The 13,202-nt window shown below is 35.0% G+C and overlaps 1 protein-coding gene across 6 annotated transcripts in view; it reads right to left on the bottom strand.

Annotated features, from left to right (window-relative positions):
- The window catches only part of LOC145661112 (extracellular matrix organizing protein FRAS1-like), a 3,375,101-nt gene that overhangs the window by 1,195,785 nt on the left and 2,166,114 nt on the right, over window positions 1-13,202 (bottom strand). The gene's annotated exons all lie outside the window — the stretch shown is intronic.

The following is a 13,202-nucleotide window of genomic DNA, read 5'->3' as shown; positions in this document are numbered from 1 at the left end:
TATTGCCATCAGAAATAATAGTAAGAAAATGGTCTTACAAAACATGAGAAATAAAATAATGCTGAAAACACTTAAATTACTGTGCAAATCAGGTAAGGTTCTATGTGTACGAAAAAACCGTATATTTTTTGCTGTTAACAATTGTCATGATTTTCAAATAACGAATCAGCTGATTTCCAGTTGTGCAACAAAGAAAGTACGCAAACAGAATATTGTAATCTTGTGTTAATGGAAACCAAGAGATACCATGTTCGGAAGTTAAATATGAAACAGAAAATCTCATGAAAATTTTTGTGTATGATATAATAAATCGAATACGAAAAGGAGTTGAGCGATCGATATATTGTAGTTTACTCATTTTCCATATTTTTGACCCAGGCTATGAAAAATATATTTTTTTTTTGTTTATGCTTGGCATATGTCAAAGAAATTAACGTATGGAATTCTTCCATTTGGTGTTAGTAATTATACTCCATGCCACAAATATTTTGTTACACTGCTAATATTTTAGAAAATTTTGAAATCAAAACAAAATAAATTTTAATTTGAAAGAAATATTTCCACAATATATGTTATGAATGTGTGAAATAAATTCAGGAAAATTTTTGAATATTACTTTTAAGTTCCAAATATTATTGCATTTAAAAGTATATATTAGAATGCAAAATATGATGTAATATTTTTGAATTTTGAATTTTTTTTGTTTCAAACATATATGTTACGAAATCATCCGTGATACTATTCTTCTCATTAACGCATCCACAGTGAATTTTGTATTTTCAAATTATGAGAAATTTAGTGCTTCATTGAAGTGCAAACTGAATTTATGCAGTGGAAATAATACAAAATTCAGTGAGATAAATTTAAAATTGAAATAAATTTAAATTGTGAGAATGTGGTGAATGCATACGAAATGCGAAATATTTCATCACATTGTTGCAGTATTTTACTACAAAATTAATAGTATTTTAAATTACGAAATCAATTATTTTGGTGAGAAACCAGTTAATTTAAAATTTAATCGATTACAGTTTGAAATTATTTAACAGATATATTTTCAGAATGCAAACAACTAGGCGTCAATTAAATAATAACGTCTAATAATATGCTTTGTTGAGCTATTTGTTTGTGTAGTTGGTATGACTCTGGGATTTTACAAATCAGCTAAGGATACTTAAACTTTATTGGTGTGGTAACTTATTATAGATTTTACTATTCATACTCACCTTCTTGGCGCGTTATTTGGTTTGAAAAGAGGAAAACGAGAAATTTCTGATATAACTTAGTCAATAAGAAGATATTTATGTGCTTATTACATGTAATTGTTAGTACACTATACTTTGTGTTAATCTTTTCACTTGACACGAAAAACACAAGTTAAATGTTAAGCTTTTAAGGAAAGTTCCGCCCCCAAGTTTTGGGTTTAATCATATTATGTAAAGCGTTTGCAACGCAATTTTCTTATTAGTCCCCTCTATATTATTTTTAACGATTAACCTTATTTTCTGTCCCTTTCACTTTGCTTCGGGGCTCGGAAATGCTCATAGATTGTTTGCCGTAGGGTCTTCCACGTTTCAAGGCGGCATATATGCTTTGCGGGTGACAAACTCACATAAGCCTAGTTTTATAATGATATGTTTGAATATATATCGTAATTTGTAATTTTCATGAATGTTAGAATAAGTGTATTCGTATAACATTTAAATATTATTTTAAAATATACCATGTTAAAATGTAAAGGAGTACTTTGAATTTTTATTAATAATGTGGATATTTGGAATACATTGTTTGTAGTAAGTATAATAAGATTTTATTTGTATGTTGAACAAAAGAAATATACTTACATTTACGAAGTGTAAAATAGTAATAAGTAATTATGAAACATTCATTAATAAATTTTATAGTATTTGTGGAATAGTTGAGCAGTAACTTTAAAAAAGTTAACTAGTACAGTCATATTTTACTCAAAAAGGGTAAATATTTCCTACAATAAGATGTTGTATTAATTATAGTTACACTTAGAACTATGATTATATATTTCGTTCATATCACATTTTATGTGTATTGTTAGTTATAAAGTAGCATTGAATATGCATCTATATTTTTATTGTATATGTAATGTTTAATTTAGATTAAGGTTTTGAGCCATAATATTGGCATAAAATTTCTTACCTGTGTTGAATAATACATGTAAAATACCATAAGGTCATTTTATATTCGAATATTAAGAATTATATTTGTATCTACACATTGTGAAAAAATGTGGGTTGTTTACAATTGACTTAAATACATTAACGAAATGGCCCTAGCGTAATCGTGAATGGCGTGTTTATTGTCGTACGAAATTTTGTGATTTCGCGTTCGTGAGTGAACATACGAACTGCAAGACGTTAGTGCACAGGAACTTTAACCCTTTGTGGATCACTGGAATATGCAAAAGAACGGGTATCTAATTGTGTTCTCATGACAAAGTGTGAATCTTGAAGAATATAACTCAGGGTTCTTGTCCACCTTCCAGATCCCATCATTGGAAATTTCCACCCGGCGCCATGTATAACATAATTATTATACTCCTTTTAAACAACCCTCGTATATGGAAGAGTATTTCGTAGAATCAGTGCGCATCGAGACAAAATTCTTGGAATTACAATGCTGCGAAGTTTCTCGCTCACAAGTTTTTTATATGTGTGTGTCTGTGTTTGCTCGCCCACTTTGCTCTTCGTATAGCCTAATATGGAAAAAGAGTTCGGCTCAGCTTTGTTCCCTTCTCATTCTTACACAAGCTGAATTGCGAGGCAAAAAGGCAGCACCGGACTATATGCTGTAATTTGCATATTTCGTTACAAGCCCTGATTATTCATAGTGATATTTATTTAAATGTTTTCAATAATGTGATAATTAGCCAATCAATTGTTATCAATGAAGTAATTCTTTTAAAAACTTAATGTTTTGTGAGAACTATCTTTCGTTTTAATAGTGTATTCATCCGCCTTCATTGTCAAAGAGAATTGTGACGCTTTACGAAAAGCGCGAACAGTGGGAAATGGAGCTGATGAAAGAACGACGACCGTACTAAGTGTCTTCGACAAATCCCACTACAACTTAGTTTGCACAATGAAAATACTACATAATTAGCGTTTAATATTATTTGATGCTATATACTGTTTAACAACGCGCTGTTAATTCAAATTCTTACAAAAGAAATAAAATAAAACGAAGCGGAAGGGTGAATCGTGAAACCCGTCTGAAGCTGCATGGTCTGCTATAGGGAGACGGCACTTAAAAGAAGAAAGAAATTTAAATTATGATCATGGAAAAATAAGTGAATTCTCTTTCCGTTTTCAATTTTCTTAATGCCGCAATTGTGTGCGGAACACGAACAGTGCGACCTGTAATAACAATCACGCGCGGATCTCGATCGTAATCGTGAGGCCAATAAGTAAATAATGATATCCACATAGTGAAAATTCGTAGTGTAAAATTACATTTGTGCTTACAAGTTGAAAGTGTTATAATAAATCAATAGTCCTTATATCTGTTAATTTTCCTTTGGTCCCTGTATAGTTAAGATTTACGATAATAATCAATTGAGTTAGATCCATCAAATTGTGTAAATAATGTTGGTGTTTTTGGTATGAGATTTAAAGTGTGGTTATTCTTAAAATAAGTTTGTAATGTTTTATTAATCAGAAATATCCCAGGTAAGATTTGAATAAATTATGTAAATTTTACCTTGATTTGTGTGTCGAGCAGTTGATGTAACATAGAACAATATTTCGCTTGTTTCCTAGACAACCATTGAGTGATCTAGTAAACATGTTTTAATTCTGCGGATTTCTCCTGAGGTTATTGGAGACATGATCATTACCCGCGCCAAGGCTATTTGAGACGACTGAACATGGAAATTTAATGTTCATCCCTAACTATATCAAGTGTCCTCGTCAGTGACGCTGGGTACACAGAGATAAACCCTCGTCTTTTTCATGTTTCGATGTTCCCGCTCCGGGACACATTAGTTCGATTCCAAGTGTTTTCGTTAAAATGACTCCGAACCCGAACTACCGTTATATATTTGGCTAAGCCCTCTCAGGGACAGCAGGAATATGAACCTAGGATTGTTATATCTTTGGCGAACGAATAGGGACAGTAGGAATACGAACTTACTACTGTTATTATCAATATACATAACTGCGCAGTTACACTTAGAATAGAACTATTGTTTGTTCATTGTTGACAGAATGTTTTCTTTTTTCTTTTCTCTACTTCACAGGGTTACATCGAAGAGTTTACAGAAATAAAAATAAGCTTTTTAGTGTTATATTGTTATGTTCTCAAAGGTTTTCCACTGCAAATATTGATTTAAAAAAATATTAATACATTATGTTAAAACTTGCAGTTAAACCGAATATTCCAAAAAGTGTTCTAACAGAATTTTCCAAGAATTGGGCAATATATTTTAAACTATGCTTTATGGTTTATTTTCCAATGTTATGCTTTATTATGCTTTTAAAATTATTTTCTGTGAACCCTTACAGAACCACAACCATGTTGAAAGTACGAACCGTATGTATGAACTGCTGTTATGCTTTTGGATTGCCCTAATTATTAGTTTTAATTAACTGAATTGAGCTGAAAATTAAATGTTGATTTCGAAAGTTTAACTATTAAGTTTATGCGTTCTGCACATTTCTAAAGTAATAAATGCTGGAATTGGTTTAAAGGCTATTTCTGAGTGAGTATTTTCTTCATAATAATATTAAAAATTATATAGATGTTCGAGACATTCGAGTCAAGTCGAGATTTTTACGAGCAGTCTCGACTCGACTCATGTCTCTGAGTCGAGAAATACGTTTGTCTCGACTCCTCTCGAATTTTACAAAGGGTGCCTCGAATTGAGGGCGAAGATTTGAGACATATCTCGATTCGTGCAGATCCATAATTTACTGTACTCCACCGAAAACGATGGTTAACTATTTTCTCAACACTGTTACACTATTTGGTTGCACGAAAATTGTACATGGAAGGGAGTCATGAGAAAGTAGCATTAACACTTACGAAGTGAGACACTTCACTGATAACGACACCGGTTTCTTGCGTCTGGTTGTAGGGTTGTCATTAGTCCCGGAAAATTCGGGACCGTCACGAAATCGAGATCTCAGTCCCGGGGTCCCGAAGATATTTCTTGGGATACTTATATATCCTGGTGCGCCCTCCGAAACGTCACAATATAAACAATGTGTAACTTTTTAGTAATAAATTCTTATAGTTTTATTGATAAAGAACGCGCGGAAGGTGCAGTGGGCCCTTTACATTAGGCGCCCCTGCGGAACCACACCAAAGGTGAACGATTTTATTCATTTTACTGCACACCAGAATTTTTATTTGATTTTGAGTTTAATATCTCTTGCAGCAGCAAGGCTGTAGGAGACGGGAGCTCCCTCCGGGTACCACTGTTCTTTACAATAAATACATACAGTTACTTTTGGTAAAGAACCCCTTAATTGGCAAAGTGCTTCCATTACATTGGCAAAGTGCTTCCTACGAAACATCACATTGTAGATAAGTGTTTACCGGCTTTGTATAATAAATTGAAAAAGTGGCTCTTAATAAAGAACCTGTAAAGGGTACAAGGCGCCCTTTACATAACATGCCCTGCGAAATATCACATTATAAATAAATGATTTATAAAACTTTATTCTTCTGAATAAACTGAATAAAATTCACTTTTGTATTATAAATTCATACAGTTGCTATTGGCAGAGAACAGGTAAAGAGTATAATTACTTACAAAAATATAAAGTTATGTATCTATAAAACGAAAAAATGTGGGACATCAACAATAGTTCGGATAATCAAAAGTAGGCAGCATTCATGAAGTACTACAATGACACTAGTCTCTAATTTATGATTTTTACAGCATCGAAGCTTACACAGCCTTAATATGCATCCATATATCCGTGCATATTGATTGTTCCTGTGTCTCTGTGTGTTCTCACCAAAAGCAATGTTTTAAATATATATATGGGAAAACAATGAAAGACTTCTTTGTGCAGTTGTGTGGGAAAGAAGCAATTCCCACCGAAGAAAAAACTTATGTGCGTCGCAGAATAAAGTATAAATCGAAAAAATAATCACTGTCTCTACGAAATATACAGCCACCACGCACATTGCTTCGGGAATTAAGTCTGATTTTGTGTTACGGGGCACAAGCTATTAGCGCGGTGAAGGACGTTTTCTTACGGCTAGCCCCAACTAGTGAAGTCCCAGGTTCTCAAACCTTTTACGTACATGCGAGTTATATACGCGCCCTCCAACATCAGCATTCTACTTTGGAGGCTCTCTATTTTAATTTGCTGAAGACTCACCTTTATGTTTGAGGATTGTTTGGCGCAGCAACTGGAATTTATGTGGGATTATCCCGACTACTTTTTCCCAGTGCTAATCCCCCAAGTGCGTCAATGTTGTGAGAGAAGCATTTGCAGTGAAATCTGAATTATAATCTTATATAAATATATATACAAAGGGCTACAGTGCACTAGAAAGGCAAAGTGCGATTTTAGTGATGAAAATTATTATCTATACCCTGTGTTAAGTGTTGTGTTCATTTCTCTTCGTTATTTTTTATATATTAGTATTCTAATAAATAAGCATAGTGTTATTTAATCCAGTGTGTTTTCGTTGTTTGTGTGAATGATGTTTGTGTGCGTTATCGTCTGAATGACCGTCTGATCGTCCGTGAGGTTTTCGGGACGAGCCATCCGAACCTCTCGGCACCTGATGCTCATCTCATCATTGAGACCGACGAGCGATTTAGAAACAATTTGTAACCTCTTCTTGGAGGGGTCCTTCATCGTCGAGGACCACGAACCAAGAACAGCGACCAGATTACAGGTAGTGGTTACAAATAAATGGCCGCCCGAACAGAGACCTCGAACTCGAAATGGTTAGAAACAAATGGAAGCCCGAACAGGGACCCGAAGACCGGGCGGTTACAACAACATTACAATTTCAGCAAAGGAAATATTGGGGCACGCAGAAATACGTAGGAACAAACCATGTTTCAACCAGGAATGCACTAAAGTAGCAGAGAAGATAAAACAGGAGAAACAGGATTGGTTACAAAATCCGACCGAGATAACTTCATAAAATTTCATTGTCATTTGGTGGAAAACTTCCAAAACTTTTAGAACAAAGAAACGCCTTTTCTTGAAAGCTAAAATTATTTAACATGAATATAATAGTATAAACAAAGACATTCGACGGGACATGTATACATGCATTAATGCATTAAAGAAAGGCTTACATATTAAAGAAAGCCGAGGGAATAATTATCACTTACAGAAAAAGCATATTGAATAGATGGAAACATTCCTTTGATGATTTGCTTACACCGCCAAAAACTAATTAATGTTCGTAGAAAAAGTGATATGCATACAGCATAACTGTATATTCCAGAACCTAACCAGACAGAAATAGAAATCACTATTGAAAAATGAAAGAAACAAATATCTTCGGGTCCAGACGAAATTCTGGCTGACTTGAGATACACAAACGCATTCTCCTTATCTGGAACAAGGAGGAATTGCCACAAGAGTGAAATGAATCAATCATTGTTCCAGTTCAGAAGAAAAGCAACAGAACTGATTGTAATAATTATTGAGTCATTTCTCTTCTGCCAACATCCAATAAATAATTTTAAACATTCTATTAGTAAGATTGACTCCATATGCAAATGAAATTTTTGGAGATTATCCAGTGCGGATTTAGGTGAAATCGACAAGATATTTACCATTTGACTAATACTCGAAAAGAAATGGAAATACAATATCCCGGCACATCAATTATTATTTATTGACTTTAGAAAGGCCTACGACTCGGTTAGGAGGGAAACATTGTACAACATGCTTACAGAATTCGGAATACCTAAAAATTTAGATTAATTAAGATCTGATTAAATGAATCCCAAGGCAAGGTTTACATAGAGAAGCTTGTGCTTCTGTTCATGAGCTTGTGATTCTTGTCTGATTCTTGTACATGAGCTTTCACGTTGAGAATGGTCTGAAACAAGGAGATGCATTGTCGCCAACATTAATTAATTTTGTTCTGGAGTACACTATAAGGAAAATCAAAGATAGCAATCAAATGAATGTTATTTACCACGTTATAACGTATGCTAATTATGTAAATATAATAAGGGAAGATAAAACAATAGAAAGAAATGCAGAAATCTTAATTAGCGCTTGCAGGAATATGCGTTTAGAAGTAAACGCAGATAAAACTAAATACATGGACGTCGGGATCGTAATACAAGACAAACTGGATACTTTCTCAGTGGATACTTTCAAGTATCTAGGATCATTACTAACAGATCAAAACCATAATCACGAAGAAATTTGATGTCGACTGAAAGCAGGGATTTTTTGTTATTATTCATTTAAAAATCTTTTCTTGTCGCAATTGTAGTGAGGCGTTTGTAGCTTTTCTAAATATAAAACGATAATCATGCCTGTTGTGTTGTAATGTTGCGAAACATGGTCACTAACTCAGAGGGAAGAACACAGACTTTGAGTATTTAAAACAAGATTCTTACACTAATATTCGGAATCCAAGAGGAACGGGAATGGAGAATGGCGAAAACTTAACGAGAAGTGCAAAATTTATACCGTTTACCAAACATTGTTAGAGTCATCAAGCCTAGGAGGCTCAGATAGATAGGTCATGTAGCCAGAATTGAAGAAATTAAAAGCGGTTTCAAAGTTTAAGCTGGAAATCCAAATAGGAGAAAGACCATTAGGAAGACAGAGGCGCAGATGGGAGGACAATATTAAAATAAGTCTTGCAGATATTGGAATATAAAGTGGAAAATGAATCCAGTTGGCTAAGGAAAGAAATCAATCGAGAGCTTTTGTGAACGCGGCATTGAACCTCGTGTGTCCCTACGCTATTGAGCTATATTAAGTTGTTGACATATTTAGCTTCATTTTATTTGACAGAAATGTTATTACAGGAACTAAATTTTTTTCTCTAGTAAAGAGGATTTCGATTCCAGGTTTTCAGAATTTAGCTATTTACGTTAATACTAAAACAAATTTGGTGATTTTTATCTGCCTTTATTGGCAGGTCACTTGCCGCAGCTGAGAAGCTTACATGCTCCACGATCCTCCGCTAATCTCTTCGTCTGCGCGTATGATCTTTCTGTTTTAATATCATCCATTAATTGTAGTCTCCTTCGCTCCCACCCTCTCTTTCCCGCCTCCATACCCCCTACGACGTCCCTCATGATAAAATCTCTTTCTTAGGCAATGTACCAATCAGTTTCTCTTCCTCTATCTAATAATATCTAAAAGTGTTCTTTTCTCACAAACCATTTCTAACACTCTCTCATTCGTTTTCCGCTTGACCCAACTAATTCTTTCCATTCTTCTCCACACCCACATTTCGAAGGATTTTCGTCACCTTTACGTAATGTCCACGTTTCCGCCCCATACAGTACAACACAACACACGAAGCATTTTATGAGTCTTTTTCTCAGCTCTTTACCCAAGGTCCCATTAAACAGACTTTTCTTCCTCCTAAAAGCTTTTTCGCCATTCCTATCCTTGCTTTTATTTCACGTTCGCACTTTATGTTACTACTAAGAATACTACCCAGATATCGAAAACTATTCACTTGTTCTATTTTCTCCTCTCCTACTTTTATATTTAACACACACCCCTTCGTTCCAATCACCATGGCTTTTGTCTTTCTAACATTTATTTTCATCCCATATTCTCCACCCATAACCTTTCTCATTTTTTTCTAACATTTTATTGATTTTCTCTTCAGATTCTGCAAGAAGTGTCATATCGTCTGCAAATCTTATGCATCTAATCATTCTACCTCCTACCGAAATGCCATCATCATCATGTAGGCTCTTTTTCACTATCTCTTCTAGATAGACATTAAATAGTGTTGGCGAGTGGCAGCATCCTTGTCGAACTCCCCTTCCAATTGCACTCTCTTCCGTCAGTTCTTCCCCTATCCTAACACTTACTTGTTGGTTCATGTATAAGTTTCTTATGAGTCTTCTATCTTTCCATTCCAACCCTATCTTCATTAGAACTCACAACAACAGTTCCCAATTCACGCGGTCAAATGCCTTTTCTAGATCAATAAATATAACATACACCTCTTTCCCTTTTTCTATAAATCTTTCACCGATCACCCTTAATAATCCAATAGCATCTCTTGTGCCCTTGCCTCTTCTGAACCCGAACTGCTCTTCCTCAACATCTTTATTTGTTCTTTCATATAGCCTTCTGTTCAGTATTCGGAGCAGAATTTTAGCTGCATGAGATATGAGACTAATAGTTCTATAATCCTCACATCTCTTTGGGTTCGATTTCTTAGCCATCGGTATCATGATCGTTTTCAGAAAGTCTTTTGGCTATTCTCCTGTTTCATATATTTCAATGTATAGTCGCAACAATTCTTTCTTTCCCTTGTTTCCTATATTTTTAATGAATTCGATTGGTATGTTATCTATTCCGGTTGCGTTTCCATTAGTAATCTCAGATATAGGCTTTCCAAACTCATCCAGAAGAATACTAAATCCTTTATCATCCTCGCCTACTTCATTTTCTACTTCAACATTTAGGCTACACGGTCTATCCCTACTCTCATATAAGTCTTTTACGTACCGTATTCTTCCCACCTTCCTATGATTCCATTTCTCTCGCTGACTACCTTCCCATTCTTATTTTCTACTGCCATCATAATACCCCCTTGTTTCCTCCGAAATTCCATAGATTTCACCTCCTTGTACATTTCCTCATATTTCCCAACTCTTTCTAATTCTTCTCTGTCCTTGCATTTTCTTTTGTAAAACTCTTCCCTCGCTTTCTCTCTTTCTTTCGTAATTCATTATTCCCGTTTGTATTGGCGCCCCTTTAGCAGACTTGTCCACCGCCCTCGTTCATATCCCAGCACGGGCTTGTTTCTGAGTATGGCACTTTAAAAGTTGAAGAAGAAAAACTTTTGACATGAACACAGCATTCTTTTCATTGTGCCAGGGGAAAAATCTTTTACTGCTCAATCTTATCGTTATCTTTAGTACTCTGTTTCAATCTGCGTCTTACTTCAGAAATATTTTAATCAATAATCCCTGACCAATATTTTTGGTAATTTTCCACTGACCATTCAAGGAGAAAAATATATTGTTTTAATTAATAAAACTGAACAGACAACAATTTGGAGTATTTTTTAAAGAATAAAAGTTTATGAGGTTGGGGAAAACGTATTTTTTGAATTATTTGTGCACTTCCGTTGCTCTTTCACAGCCACCACTTGAGTTGCCTTGAAAGTTAAAACAGACTCTGAAAGCCACAAGACATATCAGGTCCTGAGAAATAAAAAAAATGCGAACCAGGAGGAAGGGATAAATCATCTGCTTACATCTGCTAGGGAGGAGAAGGTCTAGCAAAATGATCGAAAATGTGATTACGTAATACTTAAACAACTCTACCTAATGGAAGAAAGTAAATTAGCATGTAGCACTTCTTTCCACTTTGGATTTCTAAGATGATCATAGTTTAGTAGCATCCCGGATTTTCATTTTTGAAGTATGGCAATCCTAGTCTGGTGCAACTACATAGCTGCGAAAACCGTCACCAAATAAGTTGGCAATCACACAACTTTTCGTGTTACGAATTAAGTTTATCTAAAAGCCATTGGAAATTCTTGCAAGTCATAAAATATTGAGTATTCTATAATTGTATTACTATTGATATAATACAGTGAGCACTTTCTTCACAATGTTTTCTCTGTTGGAAATAACGATAAACTCGTTTCTAAAGTGACCTTCGTTCTATATTATTTAATGTTCGAAGATATTCATTAAAGACGAAAGGATAAAGATTTATCATTTGGTTTAATATACATGATTTGATCTACTACAGTACATAATGCTGTTTATAAATTCCCGGATTAAGGCAGTTTGAAGAAAAATAAGAATGGTATTTTTTGTTCGTTTGTTCAAAGCAGTAGCGTATACTGGTTTGATGGCTTGGGCTACAACTAACCTTTATAACACCTTTACATTATAATAATAATAATAATAATAATAATAATAATAATAATAATAATAATAATAATAATAATAATAATAATAATAATAATAGGTCTCCCTCTTTGGAATAATAAGTAATTGCTAGTTGGCCCTAGCTCCTCTTCAGTGACGCTTATGCCCTTCTTGCTGGTCTATTCGTTCGAGCGCGCGCCTTTGATGGACTTAGTCCCAGGACGATTTTTGGTAGGAGAGGTTGAACGCATTACGATGGTTTAGATTCTACCTTAGCCTGTCGGTCTATGTCTCATGTAGACTCGGTGCTACAAAGGAACATTTCTATTGAACAAACAAGCAAAGAAATAATAATAATAAAGAAAAAATGAAATGAAATTTTTAAGTTTTACGTTCCACGATTATGCCGATTAGGCTAAAGGAGACAGTGAGAATGATGAGAAATGAATGAGGTGGTGGAATGAAGAAAGTGGGAGGAAACGGGAGAACCCGGAGAAAACCCACCCACATGGTGCTTGTTCACCACAAATTTCACTTGGTGTGAGCGAAGATCGAACCAGGAACCCCATGCTCCAGAAGTGGACGCTCCACCACTGAGCCACAGCGGCCTCTTATAAGAGAAAGTGTTGAGTTGAGTTGAGCTCCCCCCAGGAATCGAACCCGGGTCTCTCGCGCCAAAGGCACGTACGCTAACCGCTTAGCCAGGAAGGAGCTGTAGAAGAGAAAGAGTACAGATGAAGTGTAAGATGAAATTTTCATACTACATCAATCATTTCTCTGTTAAACAAATATAGTTTTATTAAGAAAGTGTACAAATATATGTAGAGTTATTATGTTTTGAGGGGGTCCGGACTAGTTGGACTACCCGTGGGTGCGTCACTGTGTGCGAGTTAAAGGACGCTGAAATAGGCGATTAGCAACAAAGGAGTTTCAATATGTAAGAGCCTTCGCAACGTAAAGTAAATAGTGAAACCAGTAATTATAACTATGTCAACTAGCGGAAAATACTGTAAAACAAAATTCGCATTGCGTTCACGCAAATCGTTACGGAACGAGGCTCAAGATGTCCAAGACAATTCTCAGGGACTCACAATTGCGCTGTCATTCTCGTATAACTTCCCTTTACCTTCGCTCACACCCAAGA

The sequence above is a fragment of the Thermobia domestica genome, chromosome 1 (assembly GCF_964235325.1).
Source record: "Thermobia domestica chromosome 1, izTheDome1.hap1.1, whole genome shotgun sequence".
NCBI classification, from domain to species: domain Eukaryota; kingdom Metazoa; phylum Arthropoda; class Insecta; order Zygentoma; family Lepismatidae; genus Thermobia; species Thermobia domestica.
This window is presented reverse-complemented; position numbering and strand designations above follow the sequence as displayed.